The sequence below is a fragment of the Odocoileus virginianus genome, chromosome 24 (genome assembly GCF_023699985.2).
Source record: "Odocoileus virginianus isolate 20LAN1187 ecotype Illinois chromosome 24, Ovbor_1.2, whole genome shotgun sequence".
NCBI classification, from domain to species: Eukaryota; Metazoa; Chordata; class Mammalia; order Artiodactyla; family Cervidae; genus Odocoileus; species Odocoileus virginianus.
The window spans coordinates 21,058,753-21,081,686 of NC_069697.1; the positions used below are offsets into that span (position 1 = coordinate 21,058,753).

Here is a 22,934-nt window from a genome sequence, read left to right on the forward strand (position 1 = left end):
AAGAAACAGAGAGAAAGAAAAATAAATTGATATTTATAGAGGCTAAAAGGAAGTTAAGGAATCTTTGATGGTTCAGAATGGGAGCTTGAAAGACCTTTGACACCAGACAAAGGATTACACAGTCCTGAATTTGTGGCTGATAGCTGTACAACAAGGGTAAAGACAGGGAGTTGCAGAGAAGAGAGGAAGAAGCTAAGCTGGCTCTGAGGTACTCACGTACAGTCCAGGATAAAAAGCACATTACATTTTAAAACCTATTGTCCTTTTTTAAATAAAAATAACTTGAGATCATTCAGTTTCTGGAGGCTGTTCATCCCAACAGAGCATGTTTTAATTTACTTTCAAAGCTGAGGGTGGGGACCTCCTATTGGGAACATGATGTGCATTGACTGCAGTTGCTAGGAGGGGAGCTGCAGAGAGCTCCTCAGATCTCATTCATCTCTGTTCTTGCCTCTGGATAGGTTTGCTAGTTTTTTGTGCTTGATTTGGAATTTTGGATTTTATTGAATCAATTAGTAACAAAAGGGGTCCGACATCAAGCATCAGCAAGCCTGGCCTGACTTATCAAAGAGGAGTGTGTGTGGTATTTGAGCATCAATTCAGTGAGATGCAGGCAGAGCACTCCCCAGCTTGCCATGTCTGACTCTGATGGGATGTCTTGAGGAATAAATGAGAAAACACACGTAATTACCTGACAATTAGCTATTACCATTCAATTCACACAAACAGAGTTTAGCAGGTGCTTGCCCCTGTGCAGTTAAGGTCCTATGGAGTCACAGAGGGGCTCTCTTTGGGGAATAGGTCTGGTTTGTACCATCACTGGCCCCAGTAAATTAAATAAGCTCCTTAAGATACTAAACTTCTGAACTTAAGACCCTAATCTCATCTGAAGAAATATACATCTTCCAGGCACTTTCTGGGGAGCAAGAGAATAAGGTCACCTAAAATTTTCAAACTGTTATGCAAGGCTGAGAAAAGATAGTGTCATCATCCCATCTTCTTGGATTGGAAGAATTAATATGGTTAAAATGGCCATACCACCCAGAGCAATCTGCAGATTTAAGGCAATTCCTATCAATTCATCCATGACTTTTTCCATGGAATATTACAGAACAAATAATCCTAAAATTTATATGGAACCATAAGAGGCCCAGAACTAACAAAGCAACCCTAAAGAAAAAGAACAAAGCAAGAGGCATAACCCTCCCAGCCTTCAGGCAATACTATAAGCTACAGTAACCCAAACAACATAGTATTATGGAGAGGGAGGCAGGTGGGAGGTTCAAGAGGGAGGGGACATATGTATACATGTGGCTGATTCATGTTGATGTTTGGCAGAAACCAACACAATAATGCAAAGCAATAATCAAGTAAAAATAAGTAAACTTATATATTTAAAAAAAGCATGGTATTGGCACAAAAACAGACACGTGGATCAATGAAACAGGATAGCTCAGAAATAAACCTACAGAACTATAGTCAATTAATCTTTGACAAAGGAAGCAAGAATATAAAATGGAAAAAAACATCTCATCAGCAAGAGGTATTGGGAAAACTGGACAGCTGCATGTAAATCAATGAAGTTAAATACATTCTCACACCATGTACAAAAATGAACTTGAAATGGTTTAGACATGTCACATTGCATAAACATAAGACATGACACTATAAAACTCCTAGAAGAGAATATAGACAAAACATTCTCTGAAACGGACCATGCTAATGTTTTCTTAGCTCACTCTCCCAAGGCAATAGAAATAAAAGCAAGAATAAACAAATGGAAAGTAATCAAACTTACAAGCTTTTGTACAGCAAAGGAAATCATAAACTAAATGAAAAAAAAACCTACAAACTGGGAGAAAATATTTCCAAATGATGTGACTGACAAGGGCTTAATTTTCAAAATATATAAACAGCTTATACAACACAACAACAAAAGAAAAACAAACAATCCATTTGAAAAATGAGCAGTCCTTTAGACATTTCTCCAAAGAAGATATACAGTTGGCCAAGAGGCACATGAAAAGATGCTAATTATTAGAAAAATGCAAATTGAAACTACAATGATGTACCACCTCATACCAGTCAAATGGCCAACATTAAAAAGTCTACAAATAAATGCTGGAGTGGGTGTGGAGAAAAGGGAACACTCCTACATTTTGGGTAGGAAAGTAAATTGATGACTGGTGCAGCCACTATGGAAAAGAGTATTGCGGTTCCTCTAAAAGCTAAAAATAGGATTGCCATATGATCCAGCAATCCCACTCCTGGGCGTATATCTGGACAAAACTGTGATTCAAAAATAAACATGCACCCCTATGTTCATAGCAGCACTGTTCACAATAGCCAAGACATGGCAATAGCCTAAATGTCCATCAACAGAGGACTGGATAAAGGAGATGGCACACATACACACTATGGAATATTATTTAATCATGCATTTCCCTGGTGGCTCAGCAGTAAAAAAAAAAAAAAAAAAAACCACCTACAATGTAGGAGACACAGGAGTCTCAGGTTCAATCCCTGAGTCAGGAAGATCCCCTGGAAGAGGGCATGGTAATCCACTCCAGTAATCTTGCCTAGAAAGTCCCATGGACAGGGGAGCCTGGAGGGCTACAGTCCATACGATCACAAAGAGTTGGACATGACTGGTGTGACTGAGCATGCAAGCATGCATTACTCAGTCACAAAAAAGAATGAATAATGCCATTCGCAGCAATATGGATGGACCTAGAGATTATAAACTAAGTGAAATAAATCAGAAAGAGAAAGACAAATGCCATAAGATATCACTTATATGTAGAATCTAAAATATCACACAAATGACTTACCCATGAAAAAGAAACAGGTTCATAGACACAGAGCCGACTTGTGGTTGCCAAGGTAAAGGGGGAGTGGATTGGAAGTTCGGGACCAGCAAATGCAAGCTATTATATGTGGAATGGATAAACAACAAGGCCCCACTATATAGCAAGGGGAACAATATTCAACATCCTGTAATAAACCATACTGGAAAAGAATATATATGCATATATACACAAATCTGAATCACTTTGCTGTGCCGCAGAAAGTAACAGTATTAAAAAAAAAAAAGTAACAGCATTGTAAACAAAAAAAAATTTTAATGTCATATCATCATTTGTTATATGAGTAGAATAAATACTTTTAAATTTGTGATTCTGATATTAGTTGAACTTTGACTGCTATTGTATAATAGAAAGAACGCTTGAATTAGGAATTAGAAGGCCTGAATTTACATCTTGGTTCGGCAATTCTGTTATTTATTAGGTGAGCAACTTTAGGCTAGTCACTTAATCTCCCTGGCCCTTAGTTTCCTTACTGAAGAACTGGCTAACATTATCTACCCCACATGTTTTTGCAACAAACGTGTAAGATATTGGAGGGAAGGGAAAGATATCACATGCTGTGAACTGTAAGTGCCATCCAAATATGATGACCATTAATAATGAGAGACTAGAGACAGCTGCCCCAGAATGGGCTCCTTCTGCTTATTGCATCCCTGTATCCTGCAGACCAGCTAGAAACTACAACTTAGCTTCCTCTTGCCATCTTAAGGGAGCTGCCTAAAAGAGTCAAGTTTGGTTTGGGTGTACTACAGAAATAATTTTAATAAATCCACCAATTATTGGGCACTTAATGTGTGTCTAAAACTGCACTAAGTACTTTATATGTATTATTGCAAATAGTCCTTACAACTTGAAAAGTAAGAATTACTCTTTCTAGTTTGCAGCTAGGCTCAGAGAGGTCATTGCCCAGAAGTCACGCAGCTAATAACTTGAGATCTTGACCAACACCTGAGCCAACATACTTAATTACTGTTACTCTCACTGTTCTTTTATTTTGCATGTTCCTTGGAAGAAGCCTGAAGTCAATCTGGGCTGAAAATACCAAACACTGACTCCTAAATCTTCATATTAAACTGGATGGAAAATGTCTAGCACGCAATTTAAATTACAATCTGCTTTCCCACCCTCACACCTCCAAAATAACTGCAGTTATAAAAAACTTGATGTAACTTAATCTCTGTTCCTCAACCTTAAGAGTTATAAAAAGTCTCAATCATAAATGACCTGAAGCCCATTTTGTTTAGTTCTAAGGGTTTTAAAATATTTGACATATAACACACACAGGCTTTAAAACTTTTTCCCCCCACAAAAACAGCAGAGAAAAATTTTCCCAGGACCTGAGCTCAAGATATTCCTGATACCAGATGCCTCCACAAGCTGGGCTGCTGTCAGTGGGACAGAGACGCTGCCAAGAAGCCAGGCCACTTCCACTTCACATTTGGTCTGAGGCCAAGAGTGTTGTCTTTCAGCTTTTAGAAAGACCTCCCAGGGTTAGGTGGACTCAGCAATGACCGCATGTTACCATCATGGCCTGCAGGGTGGAGGAAAAGAGGTAATAGCCTGTGTAAATGACCAAGATCTTATCTGCGAAAGCTGGAAACCTCTTTTTCCAAAGCAAAAACAGAAACAGTCCAACTTAATCTTTGCTTGGGAGCCAGGGAGTCCTAATTCAATGGTCCAAGTCATGCTAATCAGCTTATGAGGAGGACAGTGTTCTATTGCTGTGGGTCTTGAATAGCAACCTTGGGTTCCACAAGTTTGGTCACTGTGTGATTATGCTTGTGTTATTCAAAGTGAGTTCCAGGGAATGTTATGATAAACTTGGTAAGGGCTCCCCACCAGAGAGGCACACGTATGTGCTTCACTTAAACAGTGTTGATACAGAACATTGAGAAGGGAATATATTGAGGGAATAGGAAAGAAGAGACTGTTGAACGTTTTTTGTTTGCTCTAACAGATTTTACATTTATAAGTTTCTGTGGAAGGATAAAGAATAGCATGGGGATGAAGGGAGTGGAAACAGAATGCCTAAAGTCATTGAAAGCCCTTAGTCCACTCATTCAACAATCATTTATGGGCTGCCCAGCATACACGAGGTAAGGTGCCATCTGCTGCAGATAGGAAGAGCTGACATCACTGCTGCCCTCATGGAACTTGGTATTGAGTCAAGGAGTCAATCAACAATCAAATAACTGCATGAATATATAAAAACTGAAGCTGTGACAACTGCTAGGAAGGAGTGGTCATGGTGTTTTGAGATCAAGTATCAAAGGTGATCAGATATCAAAGGTGTGGGGCTATGGCTAACTGACTTATCAGAGTTCTTGATAAAACTAAATTTTACAAGGAATTTCACAGATAAGCCTAGGGGAAGGTTCAGGAGACTAAAGTTTGTTCAAGTAAGCAATCTTTGTCAATATCCCTTTTGTTCAAAGAAAGAAGAGACATTCTTCTTTCCTCTGAATAATATAAGTCCATTTTCTCTTTCAGTTGCCTTTTGCTCATTAAGGACCAGCTGAATCACGTCTAGGTACTTCGTAGTAGAAAAGTATTTGCTGGATGGTGCTAGCAATCAGACATTTAATAAAGGGAGCTTTGTGAAAATAAAAGAAAATAAAAAACTAGAAGCTAAAAAATTAATTTCTGATGTTTTCAAGATTTACAGGCTTGAGCTTGAAGCATCTTTATCAGTTGTAGTGAAGATGGCAGTGGCCTTCTGATGAGTTTTTCTGGTTTGCAGTTTGAATGCCTTGGGTAATGGCACCAAGTGTTCCAGTGAACTTTCTTTTCTTTTCTTTTTTGGCTTTGCGGTATGTGAGATCCTAGTTCACTGAACGGGCACTGAACCCATGCCCCCTGCAGTGGACGCACAGAGTCAACCGCTGGACTTGGGCCAGGGAAGTCTCTTTCATTTTTTTTGAAGTTTACATCAAGTCATCCAGCTTCAGCTCACAGGCTTTCAGGAAAAGGGCAGTTTTAGTTTCAAATCAGAAGGGAGAAAAATTGGAAACATTTGTTTGGAGAATTGTAGCCAGATATTGGAAGAAACTAAAAGCATTCAGGATTTAGTAAGGACTAGCAAACTGTGCAAGACAGAACCCACAAGGGTGCACTATAATTTTCCACTGAAACAAAATTTTTCCTATAGTAACCCCCATTTCTATCAAAGATACTCAAGTAAAACTGATTTATTTGCAAAGTACATCTGGTGTCATTAAACTTTACCTGACTATTTGCACAAGTGCAGCAAAAACTTGCATAGGTCCTTTTTCTGAGTTTGCTTTGCTGAAACTTTTCAAAAGGAATCCCAGATTTGGCTTTCAAGTTTCTCAAGGCCCTGGTGGCTTAGTCGGTAAAGAATCCACCTGCAACTCAGGAGACCACCTGCAATGTGGGAGACCGTCTCAATGCAGGAGACCTGGGTTCGACCCCTTGGTCAGGAAGATAGCCTGGAGAAGGGAATGGCAATCTACTCCAGTATTCTTTCCTGGGAGATCCCATGAACAGAGGAGTCTGGCAGACTGCAGTCCATGGGGTTCCAAAAGAGTCAGACACGACTAAGAAAATAAACAACAACAAAACAGTAACAGCCCGGTAATGACAAAAGACTTAAAATAGCCAGGGTTAAAATTCTTATGAGAGTTCATTTGATAAGGAAAACAGTTGCTTCTGTGTCATACATTTTAACATAATAACCAGAAACAAGAGTTCTGCAAATTTTTAAGAACTTCACAAGACTGCTGGAATATTTATATTAAGTAATGTGTGAGTGTGCATGCTGTCTCTTCAGTTGTGTCCAACTCTTTGCAACCCTATGGACTGCAGCCTGCCAGGCTCCTCTGTCCATGGTATTCTCCAGGCAAGAACACGGGAGCCAGTTACCATGCCTTCCTCCAGGATCAAGTAATATATATACACGTATAACCTAGGAAGATTTATCAGCACTTCTTCTCCGATGATGTTTCCCATGTAATTTAAAGCATCCAATAAACCTAATTAGCATTACGTCTTTCTTTTACAAGGTGAGAGACAATCCTTTAAGATTTTCTGGGAATACTGCTGGGAAATCTGTTAGTTTGAAGTCAAAAAGACTCTGTTTAGAATTTGATTTTGGAAAGTTGTCCAAAATGACAACAGGTTTGGACAGTTGACTAAATAGGATCACAGGTCACTGTGAAACAATACTTAGTTATCCATTTAGCCAAAGTGACAATTAAAAGATTTCAAAGGCAAATAAAGGAAGTTACATAGTTGTAAAAAAGAAAAAAAACTTAACTCTTTTACTATTGAGAAGATTTGGTTTTCTTAGGTAATCAAAGACCTGATGAAGACAACATAAAGCACAGGAAATTATTTTAAGATATAAAAATCTTGATTTCCCAGGCAGATTGCCTTAAATGTAACAAAAAATATTTATTTTACAGTTCAGTATTAAGAACAGACCAACAATCTAAGAAAACTTTGTCGTTGCAACAAAGAGAGAGAAAATCAAGTTCTAGTTTTGCATTAATGTACTAGTAATACTAAGGCTAAGGTTTATTTTAAAAACCTATGTAAATAAATCCATCCAATCTTGGGCTTCCTTTGTAGCTCAGTCAATAGAGTCTTCCTGCAATGCAGGAGACCTGGGTTTGCTCCTTGGGTCAGGAAGATCCCCTGGAGAAGGAAATGGCAACCACTCTAGCATTCTTGTCTGGAGAATCCTATGAACAGAGAAGCCTGGCAGGCTACAGTCCATGGAGTTGCAACAGTTGGACACGACCAACTGGTGACTAAGCCATCACCAGTCTTGGCCAGCTTTGGCCACATGAGAAAAAATTCATTTTCTAAGATTCCTTTTCCATAAATATTCTAAAATAAGATTTTAAATATTTATTCAGTTTTTGTCCTCCTCTTTCTTATTTCTAATTCTGAAAAATCAGCCGTCCTACTTTAGGACAGTTACTCCTCTTCTCCCTTAAAAAAAGTGAAGTCGCTCAGTCGTGCCTGACTCTCTGCGACCCCATGGACTGTAACCTACCAGGCTCCTCCAACCATGGGATTTTTCCAGGCAAAAATACTGTAGTGGGTTGCCATTTCCTTCTCCAGGGGATCTTCCCAACCCAGGAATCAAACCCGGGTCTCCTGCATTGCAGGCAGATGCTTTACTATCTGAGCCCCCAGGTAAGAAACACATGCTTCATATCTTCCCTCATTAAAAACACATCTTACTTTATAGCATGTAGAATTTTTTTTTGCCCTTATTATTTCTAATAGATTCATTTGTACATATTTGATTACAATTTTCAACCATTAGCAACCCTAATTTTCAGTGAATACTAGGAAGCAGGCAATTGTGAAGTGTCTGCCATATATTGCCATTCTGTATCAAATTTAAGAATCTATAAATTCACAATTTTCTAGAAGGATATCTTTTCATATCACAATATCTGATATTTATTAGCAGATGCAAGTATATTTAGCTTCTTTATACTGTATAAAAACAAGAAGCTAAAAGTTGATAGATTGAAACTCATATTTAGCAATTAATGTCTCAATATTTTATCTTATTTGGAAATGATCTAGATATTCAATGAATTCCATCATTTAACTTATTATAGCTTTAAGGTTTCAAGTTATCAAAAAGATTTTTGCAACTATTTTTAAGCAGACATATTATAAAGCATAATTATTGTTGAAAAGTTTATTTATAGACTTTTATGCCATTTATATTTGCTTAATATACTTGTTAAAGCATAATATACTTATGCTTGACTTGATCACGAAAATTTCATGAGACATCAAACAAAGCTAACCATCATCTTTTTTTTCTTGTTGACAATTCAGGAAAGTATCAAAAAAAAAAAAAAATCACAGAAGTGGAAAACCTAAAGTTAAACATGATTCTTTCCTTTTTTTCCTATTTTATTGTCATGCTTGACATACATCAAGCAATTCATTTTTATTGCACATTTTGTTCTGAGGTTGGATTTATAGTTTTATAATCTTGAATATCTAGTAGAGATAATATAAGCTTGTTTGACTCATAAACCTAGGTAGGAAAAAATTATATAACCCCACTATATTTAAATGCTGAAACTTCTGAAGACATACATGTTTTGTTTTTCCAACAATCTTAAGACTATTTTTATTTACCAAACAATATCCCAGATCATCTAAACTTTAAAAAAAAATAATTGGACTACTTTCTATATTTCTGAAAGCTTTAGGAAAACCTAATTTATATAAATTTGTCCGTAAGTCAATTCAAAGAAATTCATTTGAAATACTTTATAAGTTAATTTGGTAATAATATCCAGCAATAACAAATATCATATGTACATATATACAAATATATATGAATATTCAGATAAGTGCTGAGATCTTATAACTTTTGTTCTAAATTTTAGTTGAGTTAGTAAAACATAGTATTACAAACTTACTGGTTTATCTCCACTTTATATTTTTGTCTGAATTATATTTCCAGAAAATAAGAAAAGTTAAAGTTACGGGTCTACCAGTGTCTGTGAAGGAAACTTTTAGATTTTCTCTTGCCCTGATATGTAATCTGATGGAGACTAAGGACTAAATTTTAGGCCAGTGATCAAGAAGATAACTAGTTGCTATCTGATATCTCCAGTGCACATTTGAATAGACGAAACATCCAGGTCTGTTTCTAAATGAACTTCTTTTCTCTTTTTAGCCTCAGGTGCTTTGGGAGGTCCCTGAGTCTCCTGAAAGTCCTTGATGGAGTATAGGGAGCCTAAAATTCAAGGGAGCTGAGGGAAAAGGAAAAGTTTGGCAGGGTGGATGGACAGAGGGATGGAGGACTTATAAAAAGATTCAAGGGAACTGGAGGGACAATGAATGTAGTAAAAGGAACAGACGCAATGGAAAGGCACAGGTCTTAGAGGAGCCAGTCTGAGGAGACCTCAAGTTTTCCAAGGCCTATGAAGTTACAAGTTCTCTTCAGCAGAATCACGCCAACAACAAAAGCAGCAGACAGAGTTGGTGGAGTATGTGGTCAGCAGAGGTTCAAGAATGGGGTTTCAATTGACTGAGACATTCTCATGGGAGAAGCAGAACCTAATAGAGAGAACAGAGAGGTCTCACAGAGAGCCAAGAAGAAAGACGTCCAGTCCAGAGTATCAAAGAATACTCCCTACTCAGGAAATAAAGCCAGCCTGAAGAGACTTCTGGCTCAGCAGGCACCTTCCAAACAAGGAAGCCTGGGGCTCTAACTCAGCTTCTTATAAACAGACACCTCAGACTCCAACCCAGCACTTTTGTATGGCCTCTAACTCAACTTCAGGAGTATCTTCCTAATCTTAAGAATCAAAATCTGTCTTCACCAGCGCCAACAGACGTCTGTCTGGAACATTGGTTCAAGAGTCAGACTCTTAAATGGATCTCTGATCAATCGATCAGGACTGAAGACAAAGCAACAAAGATCCGCTCTTAGGGTCCTAGATGAGAGGTCTGGGGTCCAATGATGAATCTGTTCCTAACTAAGTCATGGCACCATAACAGCTAAAGGAAAACAATTCAATGATACTTGTGAATGATAAGGCAGACTTGATTAAGGACCATCATAATAGGTATAAGGACCACTGCAATGGGATTTTGCAACACACGAGAGAGATTGGGCTCAACTTTGAACACAATGGGAAAGGGGAATTTATAGCCAAGAAGTAGGATGGGGGGTTTCAAGTGGACAATTATTAAGAGAAAATATCAGAAGTAAGAGAGGTTCTGGCTAAACCCACCTAACAGGATTCTTGCTGAAGATAGGCCAAGGTGATCAGACCTCACCTGGGGGATGTTGGAGGATGAGGAACCTGATCAAATATCAAGGGTGATCAGATATTTGAGGGTGTGGTGTTTTGGTTAAACTGACTTATCAGGATTCTTGCTAAAACTAGATTTTACAAGGAAACACACGATGGGCTTAGCAGAAGGTTAAGGAGCCTAACCAAAGTTTGGTCAAACAAAGAATCTTTGTCAGTGGGTTTATTTTAAAGAGGAAAAGAATACAAAAATGGAAGATGGGGAACCTCAAAGATAAAACATCATATTTTTTTACATTTTCTAAATCTCATATTTGTCTGAACACAATACCATCCCTACCAGAGTTAAGTAACAGTCTGATCCCCCAGAAAGCCATGTAACTTTTTGCTTTCAGAGGTTAATGTGGCCTCTGATGAGAAGTCCATGAAAGGAAGCAATCCAAAGAAAGGAGGGAAGGACCACATTGTGAGGATGCTGATAACTCGTCCTAACTTAACCTGAGTCCCCCTCCTAAATCACTTTCAGTGACTCAAGTATCCTTCATAGTTTTGTAGCTGACAAAATAAGTTAATTTCAGTACTTTTTCCCTGGAATCTCATAATAGAGATTTCTCCCCCATGGCACAAAATCAAGTGAGTAAACTGTGTTATGCTGGCTTTCCTATCAGTTAGGCCTACATTCAAATCCTGACTCTAACTTAGCCATGTGAACACAGGCTGGTCTTCTAACCACCCTCAATATGCTTTCTGGATATAAATTGGTAATCATTACTGTGCTTCTACTGTACAGTAGCTTCTTTGGGGATGAGACAAAATAATAGACTAAAGTGCTTAACGAATTGCCTGTTATGCTATCACCATTAAATAAACAGGAGAAATCTGAAGAGAAGGGATAGGTGAGGGGAGTTGACAAAGTCTGGAAAGAGTGTCTAGTTCCTCAGAGAGACAAAGCCTCAAAGTCTAGTTCCTCAGAGAGACAGAAGTGCCCTGCGCTTCAGGAGATGACTCGGCCAGGCCAACAGGCACACATACTAGGTCTCAGTAGAAATTGAGAGGCCTGACAGAAAGTTGGCCTTGCATTTAGAGACAAAATGCGAAGAGCCCTGTCCCTCTTGTGTTTCCTCTTCCGATGTGTGAGGTGAGTTCACCAGCAAGACAGGAAAAGAATGACAAGGGCCACCCACACTGCCTAAAGAGGCCTGTGGTGCTGACATAGAGTGCAAAATTCAGACTTTTGACCAGGGCAGGACATCTGCCTGAGGAACTTCTGGGAAGAGTGATGCTTAGGAAACTAGTAAGAGCTTAAATAAGTGGGAGTAAATTAGAAAACTGGGCAAAAAAGATGAAGGGAGATTTACTGCCTTCCTACAGACTGTGAGCTGAAGCCCATGAAAGTGGCCTCATTTCAGATGGAATCATTTCTTTTGGGAAAGCTCCTTGGCCTTGTTGAGCTTGGCCTGGTTTTCTCCAGTAAGATTTTTCTCTTTCTGGAAAAAAAAAAAAGCAATACAGTAAAAAGAGGGAAACGATATAGTAAGAATGCCAAAGAATGTCTGAGTGTATGAATCATGGGACAAAGAATTCCCGAATTTATCTTTTCCCAACATTATTTTTATCAAGAAGAAAGAGATTCCTCTCTTAAGCGCCTGTATCTACAATTCCTTAAATTACTTGCTTGAGAAGTTCTCATTTGTGTTTCATTTTCTAATGTGGAGTCACTTTGAATACCTGTTTCTGTCTCTGTCAGCTCTTTTCTGTCACACCCATGCAGCCATGGGAAGAATTTCAACAGGCCCAGCAAATACACCAGGATATTACACCCTATGCACTTTTGAGGAATGGAGATTGTGAATACAATGCCGAACATGGCTCGTGTTCTCCCGGATGTTGTGGCTCGTGTGGTTGCAGTGGTGTACCTGAGTGGCCTGGTCTCCCGCCTTCCTGAAGTGACCAGGCAGGAAATGAATAGAGGACAACTATGACTCTATACCTCTCCAGAGAGGGTACTGCCAATCTCAAGCATCCAATAGCACTACTGAGGAAACATGGCCAAACTTCCCACCAGTATTACAGGAAACAGGACTAGAAGATGGAGGTGGCTGCAAGGTTGCCAAGAAAAGGCATCATACACACAAGATCAGGACTACTTGATGCATGGAATAAAAAAAAGTCAACTACTAGCAGTGTGGGAAAATATTATATATTTCAGTACTATGCACCATCTATAGCAGGTTAAGAGATCCTACGCCTGTTCATTGTACTGCAATTGTGTAAGTTGCATAATTGTGTAACACTGTACAGTTGTAGATAACTCATAGGTGTGTAATTGATAGCCACTCCCCCTCCCCCACCACCAACAAGCCCCATGGAAAAAAATTTTGTCTCCATTGTCTCCATTGCAGTCCATCTCCACGTTCCTTTAGCTGTTTTGACTTTTCCTTGGAAACAGCTGTTAACCCATTGAATTATATGCTCCCCATAAACATATGTTGAAGTCCTAACCCCCAGTACCTGTGAATGTGACCTTATTTTCAAATAGGGAGGGTCTTCACAGATGAAATTGAGCTAAGATGAAATAGTTAGGATAGGCTCAACATGACTGTGTTCTCATAAAAAGAAGAAATTTGAACAAAGAGACAGAGACGCACGTAGAGAGAACACCAAGCAAAGGGGAAGGCAGAGGGCAGGATAATATTGGCTTGGCCAAAAAAGTCGGTTCAGGTTTTTCCACAGCATCTTTTCATGCTAAAGCTGTGACCTCCTCCTCCTCCTGCCCAGACAGCCACCATCAAAAGAGCCCAACTCCCTGGGAGCACCCGGCTTTCCTTGCTGGAGCCCAGCCTGGTTTTGTTTCTACTCACATTATCCCCTCCCACCCCCCACCCACCCCCCAGGCCCCTGAGACCTTTGATGTTCACGTGGCTGCCTGGCAGATAAAACCCCACTTGTTCCCTCTCTCAGCAGTAAGACCTTTGGCAATTTAGAGGGACACAGAGATAAAAGACTGGATTTTTTTCCCTTCTTTTCATTTTTTTTCAACAACAAATGGTGGTTTGTCTTTACTAGCCGCTCCTTCAGAACCACACCAGCATCAAAGAACAAGGACTGAGCATAAAGCCAAGGCAGGGAGTTCTGTGCCCCCTGCAGGGAATTCACCTGCCTCCAGGACACACAAAAGGTAGAGAGGGAGGGGGCTGTGTACCAAGAGCACCCCACAGGGGTGAGCTAAGCTCACACCCCTCCCCCCGCCTCATTCCCCGAAGTTTGCTTTCCTAACATTTATGCTATGCCACTTTGAGCTTGGCAAACAGACAAGACGGGACAGGGAAGGACACGGAAAACTTGACTTGTCCCATGGATAAATTTGAGTTGACTTGGCATGTCCTGGTCCAGAGAGCTTAGCGAGCTGACAGTGGGTGGCCTCAGTGTATGGAGCACGCCACCGGGACTCACAAGTCCGATGTCTGGCTCTGCTTCCCATGTGACAACCAGCCAAGGGCAAGGGAAGGAGGATGGGAATAGTCTGCCTGCATGACAATGAGAACAACCATTTTCCAAGAGGGATGTGTATCGGTATTCAACATGTAGCAACCATAGAGTAGGTGGGTCTACTTTCCCCATTTTACAGTAATAGAAGCTGGAGCTTATAGAACTCAAGTCAAGGTCATGCCCGAAGGGGCAGAGGCAGGACTTAAACTCAAGTCTGCACCAAAGTGTGTTCTTAACCAAGGGTAACAAACTGCTTTTGATGGGAATTGTGAGTGTACTTTGAAAAATGTCAAGCCAGATCTGTTCTCCATTAAGTTGTATCTCCAAAGAGGGTATGCTGAAGTTCTCACCCCCAGTACCAATGAATGTGGTCTTATCCAGAAATGAGGGTCTGCAGACGGAATCAAATTAAATGTGGACATACTGGATTAGGATGATCCCTAATCCAACAGCTAGTGTCCTTATAAGAAGAGGGAAATGTGGGGACTTCACTGGTGGTCCAATGGCTAAGACTGAGCTCCCAGTGCAGGGGGCCTGGGTCTGATCCCTAGTCAGGGAACTCGATCCCACATGCTACAACTAAGGCCCAGAGCAACCAAGTAAATAAATATTTTAAAAAGAAGAAGAGGGAGAATTTGGATACAGACACACACAGAGGGAAGACAGCCATGTGAAGATGGAAGTTGAAACTAGAGGGATGCGGCCACAAGCTAAGGAACACCAAAAATTGCCAGCAATCACTGGAAGCAAGTAAAGGGCAAGGAAATGTCCTCCCCTAGAGCCTTCAAGAGAACATGGCCTTGCCAACATCTTGATTTGAGACTTCTGGCCTCCAGAATGTGAGAGAAAAATTCCTATTGCTTCAAACCACCAAGTTTGTGATACTTTGTTACAGCAGCACTGTGCTTAGTCACTCAGTCATGTCCAGCTCTTTGTGACCCCATGGACTGTAGCCTGCCAGGGTCCTTTGTCCATAGGGATTCTCCAGGCAAGAATACTGGAGTGGGTAGCGGTTCCCTTCTCCAGGGGATCTCCCCTACCCAGGGACCGAACCCAGGTCTCCCACATTGTAGACAGATTCTTTACTATGTGAGCCACCAGGGAAGCCCAAGAATACTGGAGTGTGTAGCCTTTCCCTTCTCCAGGGGATCTTCCCAACCCAGGAATCAAACCGAGGTCTCCTGCATTGCGGGCGGATACTTTACCAGCTGAGCTACCAGTAGCAGTAGGGAACTAATATAGTGTCTGTCTTTGTAAGTTTGGGGAGAAGAAGAAGAAAAAGATGAGAGAGAGAGAGAGCAGAGAGGAAGGAAGAAGGCAGGACAAATCTCAAACAAATAAAATAGAAAGATTTTTTCTAGCATATCAGCCTGGGGAATGAGGCAAGGACGTTGGCCACAAAAGAAAGAGACAGAAATTGGTGGTAAAGGTAATGGAACAAGGGTGAGAAAGAAAGAAAGAGAACTGGAACCAAGTCTGATGGGTCAGCTCCTTGAAAGCTGTCAAAGAAGAGTCAGAGAAGATTCTAACACTCCCTGCCAGCAAGGGAAAGGATTGAGAAAGAAGAGTATGCTGCCATGGTCCACTGGGTGAGGATAACCTTGCCCCACACCTCTGCCCAGCCTTCTCACACCTAAACAGGGCTCTTACGTCAGGCTCTTCTTCAGTTACTGCACTCAGGGAACATGCATTTAGCACTCACAAAGTCACTGGTGCTGAAGGGCGTAGGGGATGAGGGCCAAAGAACAGCACTAAGTAACAAGGGACTAGAAGTCTCTGGGATTCTGCAGCCTCGATTTCTCTCCATCTCCACATCAGCCTAGAAAGTGTGTACCCAGACCTCTAGTCTATGGGTACTTGGATGAGGGATTTACCCACCTCACTGAGTCCTTGACATCTTCCACACACTTTAGCATAATGCTTGGGCTTTATACTGTGCTTTTTTCTATTTATATCTACATACAGAAAGATAGGGAGAAAGAGAGAGACAGCTACCTAGATAACTGCATTCAGGTACAGAGATAGAGATACCCAGAGGGCTTCCCAGGGGGAAAGTGAAAGTGAAAGTCACTCAGTTGTGTCCAACTCTTTGTGACCCCATGGACTCTACAGTCCATGGGATTCTCCAGGCAAGAATACTGGAGTGGGTAGCCATTCCCTTCTCCAGGAGATCTTCCAGACCAAGGGATCGAACCTGAATCTCATGCATTGCAGGCAGATTCTTTACCGTCTGGGCCACCAGAATAAAACAGGCGAATGACATTAACACATGATTTTGACAAAATAAAGGAAAACAAACAGCTCCTAATCTCACAGAAAGTTGCCATTCTTATAAGAAGAGGAATTAAATTAAAGCTCAAATTAAAGCTTCACTGAGAAAGTATTTTATCTCACAGACAGGCAAAAGTATGATAATATATTGTATTGACAGGCTGTGGGGACACAAACAGGCTCATAGCCACTTGCAAGAGTTCAACAGACACAACCTGTAGGTTAGGCAATGTTTAACAAAATTATTAATATATCTACATTGGTCCAGCACCCCATGCCCAGGGGATCTGTAGGTTGTCTCATGGATACACCTGCAAACATAAAATTGGTGTATGTGCAAGCATTGTAACAGCAATTCAAACGCTCTTCTTTAGAGAACTGGGAAAAGAAACAGTGATGCCTGAATAAGCAAGGATCAGATAAAGGTGGTCAAAAGGTACAAACTTCCGGTTATAAAACAATTAAGGATGTAATGTATAACATGATTAGTATAACTAATACTGCTTTATGTTTTATATGAAATTTGTTAGAGTAAATTTTAAGTTATCACAAGGGAAAAATTTTTTGACTATTTATTTTACTTTGTATCTATGTGAAACGATGGGTGGTCTCTAAATGTATTGTGGTCATCATTTCATTATGTATGAAGCTAAATCATTATGCTGTACACCTTAAACCTATCCAGTGCTGAACATCAATTATATCTCAATAAAACTGGAGGAAAAAGATCTTTAGCTCAATACAAGCCTCACATTTTTATTTAAAAATCTAGCTTGAATATCATAGGAGTAGAGTGCCATGCCCAATCCAGGACACATATAATTCATTAACCCCCATAATAATCTTGTAAGATAAATACCATCACAATCCGTCTTATCAGCACCTCACAGATGAGAACAGGACACCGCAGAGGTGGAGCATGTTGTTCAAGGCTGTTGCAGGAAGGTGAGGCCGGGGTAGAAACGGCAGAAGTCTGACTACAGAGCCCACCATCACCAGAGCTGCCTACCTAGACACCCGCTAAATACTGTGTGGTTTGACTTTTCTTCTGCTTTTCATCCCTCTCTTCACACATTCATTTGTGCATCAGTCATCCATGGCCACCTAGTATATACCAGACATTGTGCTGAGTGAAGGGGATACAGAGATTAAGCAGACAGTAGTCCTCAACTTTGAGAATTTATAGTTCAGAGAGAACACACACAGGTAAACAGACAACCCATATCCAAGGAGTTCTCAACACGAGCCTAGGAGAGTGCCACCCAACCCACTTGTATACCTCTTTTGTCTTTTTTCCTCTGCTCAGGAAGTCTTCATTTGGGGCACTGTATCTATCACAACTGTAAAATCAACTCCATGAGGATTCTTTCAGATAGTAAAGGTACCCAAACAGATTTCCATGCTGACGACTATCAGACTGGTTCTTGGGGGTCTGCTCTCCTACAGCTTACAATTTTATAAATGTCCTTTCACAGCAAAACAAGAACAAGAGTACTGTATATTTTTTGCTTCCTTCCACAAGAATCCAGGTTGAAATGAAAACAGAAAGGAGACTTAATCTGATAATACTTCTCACAGTAGAATTCAGAGGACAGAGCAGGAAAGAAGAGCCCAGAAATCTTATCTGGTGCCCTTAAATGTCCTCTTCCTTATCACAGTCCAAAGGACTCAGGTCCCTAAAGCTATTGTGCTAAGCTAGAAAGAACAACCTACTTACATGCAGTTTTCCTTGTGATCTATTCAGTCACCACAGGGCACAGTGACTGCCTGTGTTCTGTGCCCTAAACAAAGCACAGAGACCAAAGCAAAGTCACACAGACCTGGGTTCAAAGCTAGGCTCTGCCGTTTACTGAGAGGTCATCAGCATCAGCTTCCTCATCTGGAGAGTGGGATTATAAAGAAGATTCAAGAAGATAATATGTGCAAAGGCTCTAGCCCAATGCAGGACCCAAATTCAAAGCCTCCTTGAGACACTCTCACAACCAGAGTTACTTTGTCTCCCAAGCACACCCCATCCATCTCAGCTCCTGAGCTAATAGACAACATCCAGAGTCCTGGCCCCCTCTGCCCAAGGGAACTCTACTGATTTCTACAGTCATAAACCTGCCTCCAGTGCCGCAGAGGGGCAGGCTGGCCTCTGGCACCCAAGAAGAGAAGAGTTCCAAACAGTTAGGGATTGTCCCAGCTGCTGTCATAGAGGCTGGGGTTGGGGTTACACTCCAGACTAGAGACATACAGAAAGCCCTGGTGGCTCAATGGTAAGGAATTCACCTGCCAATGCAGAAGACACAGGAGATGTGAGCTCAATCCCTGAGTCAGGAAAATTCCCTGGAGGAGGAAATGGCAACCCACTCCAGTATTCTTGCCTGGAAAATCCCATGGACAGAAGAGCCTGGCAGGCTCAGTCCATAGGGATGCAAAGAGTCGGACACGACTGAGCACACATGGGAATGTAATGTGAGTGCAGGGAAACTTAGGCAAAAGCAAATGCTGCAGGTTGGAGGCAGCCCAGTGTCCCCAGAGACAGACAAAGTCCACAGCCTGACATCAACAAGACAGTAACATCCAAAACACTACTTTGGAAAAAATTCACTATTATCCAAAATAGTGATCAGGAAATCACCTCATGAAAGGTAAAAAAAAATCTGAACTTTAGTTATTGGACTGGCCTACATTTTGGTGCAGCTTGAAATTTTTTTTTTTATTTTTAAACACATAGAGGAAAGGAGAAACTAGGGAACGGAAGATAGGCACCCTATTCTTTCCAATGCTAGACCCTCCAAAGCTCCTTATCTGTCCTGGCCCCTGAAATACCACCTAGATTTAATTTTACATCTCTCTAGATTGGGGGTCAGAAACCCAAGTGCTTTCAGAGGTCAAACAGATTAAATACATGAGCAACTGTGCCAGCTGAGGAACATGAAACACGAATACCCTGCGGAAGTGGAACAGCTGCTAATCAGCCCGTCAACTGTTACCATAGAGAAGCAGAGTCAGTGTTGTTGGATCGATTTTTTAATATATATATATATAGAAAGATTTATTTTGAGGAATTGGCTCACACAGTTATGGGGACTGCTCAGTCCAAAATTTATGGGGCAGTACGGAAATTAAAAAATCACTGCAGATGGTGACTGCAGCCATGAAATAAAAAGACGCTTACTCCTTGGAAGGAAAATTATGACCAACCTAGACAGCATATTAAAAAGCAGAGACATTATTTTGCCAACAAAGGTCCGTCTAGTCAAGGGTATGGTTTTTCCAGTGGTCATGTATGGATGTGAGAGTTGGACTGTGAAGAAAGCTGAGCGCCGAAAAGTTGATGCTTTTGAACTGTGGTGTTGGAGAAGACTCTGGAGAGTCCCTTGGACTGCAAGGAGATCCCACCAGTCCATCCTAAAGGAGATCAGTCCTGGGTGTTCATTGGAAGGACTGATGTTGAAGCCGAAACTCCAATACTTTGGCCACCTCATGTGAAGAGTTGACTCATTGGAAAAGACCTTGATGCTTGGAGGGATTGGGGGCAGGAGGAGAAGGGGAAGACAGGATGAGATGGCTGGATGGCATCACTGACTCCATGGGCATGAGTTTGAGTAAACTCCGGAAGTTTGTGATAGACAGGGAGGCCTGGCGTGCTGCGATTCATGGGGTCACAAAGAGTAGGACACGACTGAGCAACTGAACTGAACTGAACTGAACTGAACAGAAATTCAGGTAATAGTTGACGTTGCCATCTTGAGTCTGAATTCAGCAGGGCAGCAATCACTTGCTTACAGACACCATGTACATGTAGCACTAAGGTTACTCAGTCACCTCCAGACATACACAATGACAACAAGAGATTTTGTTTTCCTGGAGGTAGAAGTGGATTTACCCTCCTCATGCATATTTCCAGTATTGCTTATTCACAATATTATATAATTATTTATGCCATTCTTCTCCAGTAAACCATAGGATGTTTTTCAAAGGATTGCCCACACATCACAGACAGCAATATTTCCTTTTAGAACTTCAAATTCCTGGTCACCCAATCTACTATATCAGAAAATTCTGCACTTTAACAAACTTCCTCTTTTTTTTTTTTTTCTTTTGTATGCTAACACTTGAAAACTACTGGACAGAAATTGTTTCTCATTTTTGTTCTTCAGTGACCAACAAATTCTCCAACATCTAGTGGGAGCTTAACAAATGTGGTTGAACAAATTAATAAAGAATGTCACTAGTTTATCCTTGGGTTATCTGTGATAGCTATAAAAAAAATCATAACATTAAACTTGATCTCTTTAGGTGCTGACCACCATTGTAAAATCACCCATGTATGTGTCAGCCTCACTAGAAAAGAAAATTCCTCACATTTTGTCACTTTTTTATTCCCAGAACTTACCAATTACTGACATATGTTGGTGCTCCATAAATATTTGTTGAATGAATAGACAGATGCATGAATGGACAGGTAGACAGAGCTACCTGAATACAGAATATCCACTGCGTTTTTAGGTTGTACAAATTTTTTACTTTCTAGCCGTTGAATTTTTTATACATTTCTTATCCATCTTACAGTAATTTATAATTATTACATGTATTAAGGGTACATATGGAACTTTCTATTGCTAGATTTGAAGCATAGTTAAGAGTCTGTAACATATAATTTCTATAGCATTAACTATATCTCATTTATCCCTTTCAGAACACACACACATCTCCTTGACCTTGAATCTTCTTCAACGTATAAGCAAAACTATTTATAAGCTTAGGTGCTTAAACTATTACAATGGTTTTTTAAAAATTAAATGCTTCATGATCCCTTATAAACCATCCAGAAATAACACTGTGTCAAGACACTCAGGTTTAAAACAACTGCTGCAAATCATTTCACCTAAATCAAATGGTAAAGATTTTCATTTCCAGAATGATTAAATTTAGAAAGACTGCCACTATCAAGTGTTAGTGAAGATATGGAGCAATCAGAACATTCATATGTTGCTAATGGGAAACTGGTGTTTACCCAAGAGAAATGAAAACTCTTGTCACCATATAGAGTTAAACAAGAATGCTCACAGCAGATCTATTCATAATAGATCCAAATTGGATGTGGCAGGTCCAAATGTCCTTTATCTTAAAGGATAAAAAAAGCATGATATACAATGGGATAATACTTAGCAAGGCTTCCCAGGTGGCTCAGTGGGTAAAGAATCTGCCTGCCAAGCAAGAGACTCGGGTTTGATCCCTGGGTTGGGAAGATCCCCTAGAGGAGGGCATGGCAGATCACTCCAGTATTCTTGCCTGGGAAATTCCAGGGACAGAGGAGCCTAGCAGGCTACAGTCCAAAGGGTCACAAAGAGTCAGACACAATTGAAACAACTGACCACACATGCACGTAATACTGAGCAATAAAAAGGAGCAGACTTCTGATATACAAAACAACATGGACACATCTCAAAATTATCAGCTGAGTGAAAGAAATCAGAAACAGAAAAGTACATGCTCTATTATTACATGTATAGAAAGTTCAGAAAAGGCAGACCTAATCTGTAGTGTTAGAAATCAGAAGAATAGTTGCCTCTGCAAAGAGTATGAATCAGAAAGGACACAAAAAACTTTCTGGTAAGAGAAATGTTCTATATCTTGATTTGGCAATGATATATTGCCAATGAGCATATTCATTTGTCAAAATTCACAGAATTGTTCATTTAAGATCTGTGCATTTTCTCGTATTTAAAATATATCTCATTTTAATACTTGTACTTCTATCTTGGCCAGGAATATCAAAGCATGATCTATCTTTTATGCATTGTGTTTTCATTGCTAGGAACATTTTTCAGAAACCAAAGGCTTTAAACAGCCTATGATTCCAGTAAAGGCATAAAAGAGGTGTCACCCACATCTCTGCACAGCACCCTCTTATCATTCTACAAAGGTATTCAGAACAGGCAAATGCTATCCCAACTTGTAACTTATACAAGTGCTTGGCTCCAGTATTCTTGGCTGGAGAATCCCATGGACAGAGGAACCTGGCAGCCTACAGTCCATAGGATCACACAGAGTCGGACACAACTGAAGAGACTTAGCACACACGCTGGCACCATTCTGACTTTTTATAGTTGATTTAAATTTCACTCTTTAGAAATGTACAGTGCAAATATTTAACAGATGAGAATCAAGGTTCAGATAGGCTAATGAGTGATGTCACTGGGACTCAAACTCAGGTCCCAAGCCCATACTTTCTTCTCCCAATGAACACACACACACACACTTGAATCACAATTCATAGATCTTTCCCTTCTTTTATCATGAATCTGTGAAAGCAGTTCTTCCTCTGAGATTTTAAGATAAACCAATGGAATCTTTTCTAACGGGCTCTAGAGTCCATGGAAAGTTTTAAATCATTGCCTGATACTTCCAGCCTGGCTCTCATTCTCAAACCAATGTTTGCTTTGGAATCTAGGGACTCAAATAATCTACGGAAAGTAAATAAAGGAAGCTGCAAAACATTTGTTGGCCAAGGGCAAAGGGGCTGTTTCCTTCACTTTGTTTAGGTGTT

General features: G+C 40.4%; 1 long non-coding RNA gene across 3 annotated transcripts in view; it reads right to left on the reverse strand.

The window, feature by feature from the left end:
- LOC110126631 (uncharacterized) overlaps positions 1-22,934 on the reverse strand; it is a 275,536-nt gene that overhangs the window by 161,059 nt on the left and 91,543 nt on the right. The window contains exon 4 of one of the 3 annotated variants that reach the window (XR_011483200.1): positions 3,142-4,398. The exons of the other annotated variants lie outside the window; for them this stretch is intronic. This is a non-coding gene — a long non-coding RNA (uncharacterized lncRNA). Of the gene's footprint in view, positions 1-3,141; positions 4,399-22,934 lie in introns of those variants that run through there. 3 annotated transcript variants of the gene reach the window in all.